Source organism: Rhinatrema bivittatum, chromosome 5 (genome assembly GCF_901001135.1).
Source record: "Rhinatrema bivittatum chromosome 5, aRhiBiv1.1, whole genome shotgun sequence".
NCBI classification, from domain to species: domain Eukaryota; kingdom Metazoa; phylum Chordata; class Amphibia; order Gymnophiona; family Rhinatrematidae; genus Rhinatrema; species Rhinatrema bivittatum.
The window spans coordinates 11,223,636-11,229,885 of NC_042619.1; positions in this window are offsets into that span (position 1 = coordinate 11,223,636).

Sequence of the window (6,250 nt, forward strand, 5' to 3'; positions counted from 1 at the left end):
CCACAAGAAAAGAAACAGCAATAGCCCTACCCATGAAAAGGCAGCAGGTCAACCCCAGTGCAATATCATATGGAGAAAGTACAACAACTAAAGCTGATACAAAGCTCTAGCAAAGTACCTCATCTCAGTCACACACACACACACACACAGAGCACAGGCAGACCTCCCTTCACCAAATATAGAATAAAAAACCACAAACTACAAATGTGCAAACAAAACCCGGACTAGAAACCCCAAGACCTTCTGCATGCAGTGCAAAACTGGAGAACTAGAAACAGAAATATTTCTTCCTACACTAAACAAAATTCAGCGAGAAGAAATGCAAATTCTCAAAACTGACATAGTACAAGTCTTGTACCCGGTCACTCCCCTCCATGCCCCCATCACCCCTCACTTCTCCCAACTACTCAATCATCCATTCACCTGCTCCTATCCCTGTCCAAAATTCCCAAAACTCCCACCCCACATCTCTTTCCCGTGCTCCCTCTCTCCCCTGCTCAACTCTTTCTGACCTTCTCTCTCCTCTTCCCTACCCAGAATACCTCTGACTACCTCTTCCTGCTCAGTACCCCCTCTTCCCGCGTCCCTCTACTCCAACCCAGCCGCCCCACACCTCCATCTCTCTCTCTACTTCCAACTTCTTCCCTGCTCAGAAGCCCCCAACCCCTCCACCCTCCATCCCCAACCTCCTTTCCCCCACCCCTTCCTATCCAGCAAACGTCTGAGTCCCTATATCCCCAGGCCTTCCTGCTCAGCACATTTCCCTCTCCTCCTGGCTCCCAGTCAGCAGAATATACTTCAGTCCATTTCAGACTCTCCCTCCCTCTTTATCAGCAGCAGATGAGGGCAAGAAGCATCAAGGAGATGAAGATGAGGAGGCAGCGGCAGCGGATCTACAGAGCATGCACCTTTCTCCCTTCTGCTCCTGCTTTTACATCCAGCCCCCATGGGGTGAATAGAGCATCATCAGCCTTTCTGCCAGCTCAGACAGAGGAAGATAAATTAATATCCTGCCGGGCCAATATGAACAGGAGTTGGTGATATCGCACTCCTTTCTGACTGATGAGGAAAGATCAGTATTCTGCTGGCTCTGTGACACACCTCCCGGGACTTTGCGACACACTAGTGTGCCTGACACATCTGTTGAGAACCACTGGAATACAGAGAGGTCAAAACCTCATGACATACAGTGCTGGGAACTGTGACCAGCATCAAGACATCAAAACCTCCATTGCATACAATACAGGGAATTGCAAAAAACACAGAGTTGACAAAAACCCCAAGGCATATAGTAGTGGTAATTTTAAACAGTAGAAAGATATCAAAACCCCCATGACATAGAGTGTTGGGAATCACAAACAACATAATGGCATAAATTCCCCCATAGTGTATAATATGGGAGTCACAGACAGAATAGAGATGTCACAATCCGCAAGGTGTAACCGTGGAGAATTGCATAAAGCAGAGACATGTCAAAACCCCCATGACATACATTACTGGGAATATCAGACTGCATGAAGGCATCAAAATCCCCATAGCATATGTGTGGATCATCACATACAGCACAAAAATGACTAAACCACCAAGGCATGGAGTTCAGTCCATCACAGTGAGAGCAAAGATATCTAAACATCCATAGTGTGAAGTGCATTCCATTGCAAACAGCACAAAGATGACTAAACATAGAAATAATGCAGAAAATGACCAATAGTCCATCCAATCTGCCCAGCAAGCTTCCCATGATGGTATCTGCTGCACCATAGATGTTACCCCCATATATCAAATCAATCGTATCACTGGTAAATAATTCATATGAGTAAATCTTGCCAAGTACATGTAGGCCCCTCACTCTGAGGGTCTGTCAAATCATACAGACTCCTAAATAGGTATGGGGCCACCTTGCTTTAATTATAACATCGTTTTTTGAAATTTTAACTTTTTATATTAAAATGTTCCCATGTCAAACAGACTATTCAATAGTCAGCATTCAGTCATCGCTTTTCATAACACAAAGGTTTAAAAGATACGAGAGGAACCGTCAATACTCATCTACTCCCATTTTTGGCTGGTCTCCCTCTCCCCCAGCTTCAAAGTCGCGATTTGCCTTCTTCGATTTCTTTCTTCTTATAATTTCTTGGCATCTTTTGACGTATCTTAATTTTTCCAGCGGCCGCGTCCCGCCACCCTTGTATTTAAAATGGCATCCCATTGAAAGTGAGACTCTTATAGCCTGGACCGGAACTTACGTCATCACGGGAAGTTTACCTTCACGTCCAAGGCCCCTTATCCATCTATGCGATCACCACAGAGGATTCCCATTTAATCACACCACGTATTCATAACTCTTAGTATTACTGCTCATATGAGCAATTGTTAATAAGCAAAAAACTGAGCGTTTGTTCTTCTTTCATCGTCTCAAAATTGGAAATCAGGTCTGCCAGGCAACTATGCATCCTCTATCACGTCCGCATCGACGTCACCGGGTATTGTCACCAAAGTCCTTGATCTTCAAAATATTAATCCTCATCAGGATTTCCTAATCGCCAACCCTAACTATTACCCTTCTGTTTTAACTCAATGTTTTGTTGTCACTTCTTACTTTTGATACGCTCTGACAGCACATCTTTTATAGGATAAGCACACCATGATCACTCCAGTGTCTTTTAATCATTACTATAGACTACACATCCTTTGGGAACTGGCATAGTTTATTAATAGAAAACGGCAGATCTAAATCAGGGAATACCAGTTTATCTTTTCATTCAAACCTGCCGGATCTATTGTATTTAGCCAGTAAATCCAAAACTGTTCCCGCATGTTTAAGCGAGCTTGAATATCCCCACTTCGTGGACCACAATGCACCTGTTCCACAACTAGCCACTTCAGATCAACAAAATTATGTTGGGCATTAATACAGTGCTGTACCAATGGTGCCGTAATTTTCCCAGTTTTGATACAACTTCTGTGCTCTATGAGCCTGGTTCTGATCTTCCGTTTAGTACGGCCAATATACAGCAGATTGCATGGGCACTGTATAGCATATATGACTTTCTCTGATTCACAATCTGTGAATGCATTTAATTTCAGAACCTTGTCTGAGTTTGGTACTTGACACTGGCTCCCTTTCAATGTCAGGGTGCACATGTCGCAGTGGCCACACTCATGGTGGCCCCCTGTTAGCAGGGGCAGACTAGTGGATGTAAAGGTGGATTTTACCACCATGTCTCTAATATTTTGGCCCCTGAAGAATGCGAATCTTGGTCCTGTTTGAAAAATCGAATGTAGGGTCAATATATGCCAGTGTGACTTAATAATGCTCATCACTATATTGGCTTGTTTGCAGTATTGAAGAGTGCATGTGGTCTTCTGGGAAAAAGGCCGTTGTTGATATTGTAATAGCAGAGATCTATTTGCGTATAACGCCCTCTTATATGCTTTCTTCACAATTGTGTTGGGGTACCCACGCTGGGAAAATCTCGCTATTAAATCTGGTGCTTGTGCCTTAAACTCGGCTACTGATGAGCAAATCCGCCTCAACCGCAGAATCTGGGAAATAGGGAGTCCATTCTTCAGGCCCAAAGGGTGATCACTAGAATATCTTAGATAGTTGTTTCGATCTATTTTCTTCCTATACAAGGTGGTTTTTATGCGGTCCTCATCACGTTGGATCAAAATATCCAAGAATGCAATGGATTGTTGATCTGTATGTGCTGTGAATTGTAGATTGTTATCAATTGTATTAATCCATGTTAGAAACATTTGCAATTTAGCTTCCGATGACCCCCAGATGAGAAATATATCATCTATGTATCTCTTGTAAATTATAATGTATTGAAACCAATGTGATTTGTACAATTTCTCAACCTCAAACTCCACCATATAGATTGGCAATATCAGGGGCTACTGTAGCCTCCATTGCCTCCCCTTTTACTTGAAGGTACAGTGTGTCATCAAATTTGAAAAAATTCCTGAATACTACTAGTTCTAGAAGCCCAAGTAGGAAACCTGAGGGAACCGAGTGGGGACGAGGGCGAAAGTGAAAAATCTTCTTCAGCAAATCAAATGCTTCCCGTTGTGGAATATTGTATAGAGCGGTCACATCCAGGGTAACCAACCAATATTCTTCCGGTAAATCCGATACTTCTTCCAGAATTCGGAGCATGTGGGATGTATCTTGTAAAAATGAGCGGGCCTCTTTCACGTACGGCTTCAAAAAGAAATCAAGATACATAGACAGAGGTTCTAATATTGAACCTTTACTGGAAACTATAGGGCGTCCAGGGGGAGCCCTAACATCCTTATGAACTTTTGGGAGGGTATATAATACCGGAGTCACCGGTTGTTGGACCCTCAATGCCCGAGCTTCTCTGGAGGTCACATATCCTTCTTGAAGACCTTTTTCAACTAACTCGTCAATGGCATGCCGTATCTCATCTGTTGGATCACTTAATAGAATTTGATAATACTCCCTTTGATCTAATTGCCGGAGTATCTCCAATACATAATCCTCTGTATTTTGGATCACCGTGGCACCACCTTTATCCGCAGGTTTTACTATAATATGTGGATTAGCTGCGAGTTGTTTAATGGCAAACTCAGACAAGGTTCTGAAATTAAATGCATTCACAGATTGTGAATCAGAGAAAGTCATATATGCTATACAGTGCCCATGCAATCTGCTGTATATTGGCCGTACTAAACGGAAGATCAGAACCAGGCTCATAGAGCACAGAAGTTGTATCAAAACTGGGAAAATTACGGCACCATTGGTACAGCACTGTATTAATGCCCAACATAATTTTGTTGATCTGAAGTGGCTAGTTGTGGAACAGGTGCATTGTGGTCCACGAGGTGGGGATATTCAAGCTCGCTTAAACATGCGGGAACAGTTTTGGATTTACTGGCTAAATACAATAGATCCGGCAGGTTTGAATGAAAAGATAAACTGGTATTCCCTGATTTAGATCTGCCGTTTTCTATTAATAAACTATGCCAGTTCCCAAAGGATGTGTAGTCTATAGTAATGATTAAAAGACACTGGAGTGATCATGGTGTGCTTATCCTATAAAAGATGTGCTGTCAGAGCGTATCAAAAGTAAGAAGTGACAACAAAACATTGAGTTAAAACAGAAGGGTAATAGGTAGGGTTGGCGATTAGGAAATCCTGATGAGGATTAATATTTTGAAGATCAAGGACTTTGGTGACAATACCCGGTGACGTCGATGCGGACGTGATAGAGGATGCTTAGTTGCCTGGCAGACCTGATTTCCAATTTTGAGACAATGAAAGAAGAACAAACGCTCAGTTTTTTGCTTATTAACAATTGCTCATATGAGCAGTAATACTAAGAGTTATGAATACGTGGTGTGATTGAATGGGAATACTCTGTGGTGATCGCATAGATGGATAAGGGGCCTTGGACGTGAAGGTAAACTTCCCGTGATGACGTAAGTTCCGGTCCAGGCTATAAGAGTCTCACTTTCAACGGGATGCCATTTTAAATACAAGGGCGGCGGGACGCGGCCGCTGGAAAAATTAAGATACATCAAAAGATACCAAGAAATTATAAGAAGAAAGAAATCGAAGAAGGCAAATCGCGACTTTGAAGCTGGGGGAGAGGGAGACCAGCCAAAAATGGGAGTAGATGAGTATTGATGGTTCCTCTCGTATCTTTTAAACCTTTGTGTTATGAAAAGCGATGACTGAATGCTGACTATTGAATAGTCTGTTTGACATGGGAACATTTTAATATAAAAAGTTAAAATTTCAAAAAACGATGTTATAATTAAAGCAAGGTGGCCCCATACCTATTTAGGAGTCTGTATGATTTGACAGACCCTCAGAGTGAGGGGCCTACATATACTTGGCAAGATTTACTCATATGAATTATTTACCAGTGATACGATTGATTTGAGTTTGTGGGTGCACAATTAAGGTACGCTGGAATACAGTGGTGTAAGGGTTGAAGTTCGTGATTGACCCCCATATATCAGTCAGTACTGCTTGACGTGCTTTCCTTATGGACTTTGCTGTAGAAGCAGTAATGTGGTTTTTTTCCTTGATGTCTGTGCATCAGTTCCCCAGACTGTCATGGATTGTGTTGGTTGTCTCTGAATCCAAATTCCTATTTCCTTTCACCCCCCACCCACTCCCTCCAAGCAGAGAGCGATGTTGCAGTTGCATCAAAAGCATCAAGGCTTATTGGTTAAGGGTAGTAATCCCATGCCTTCTGTTAAGGGAAGTAACTGC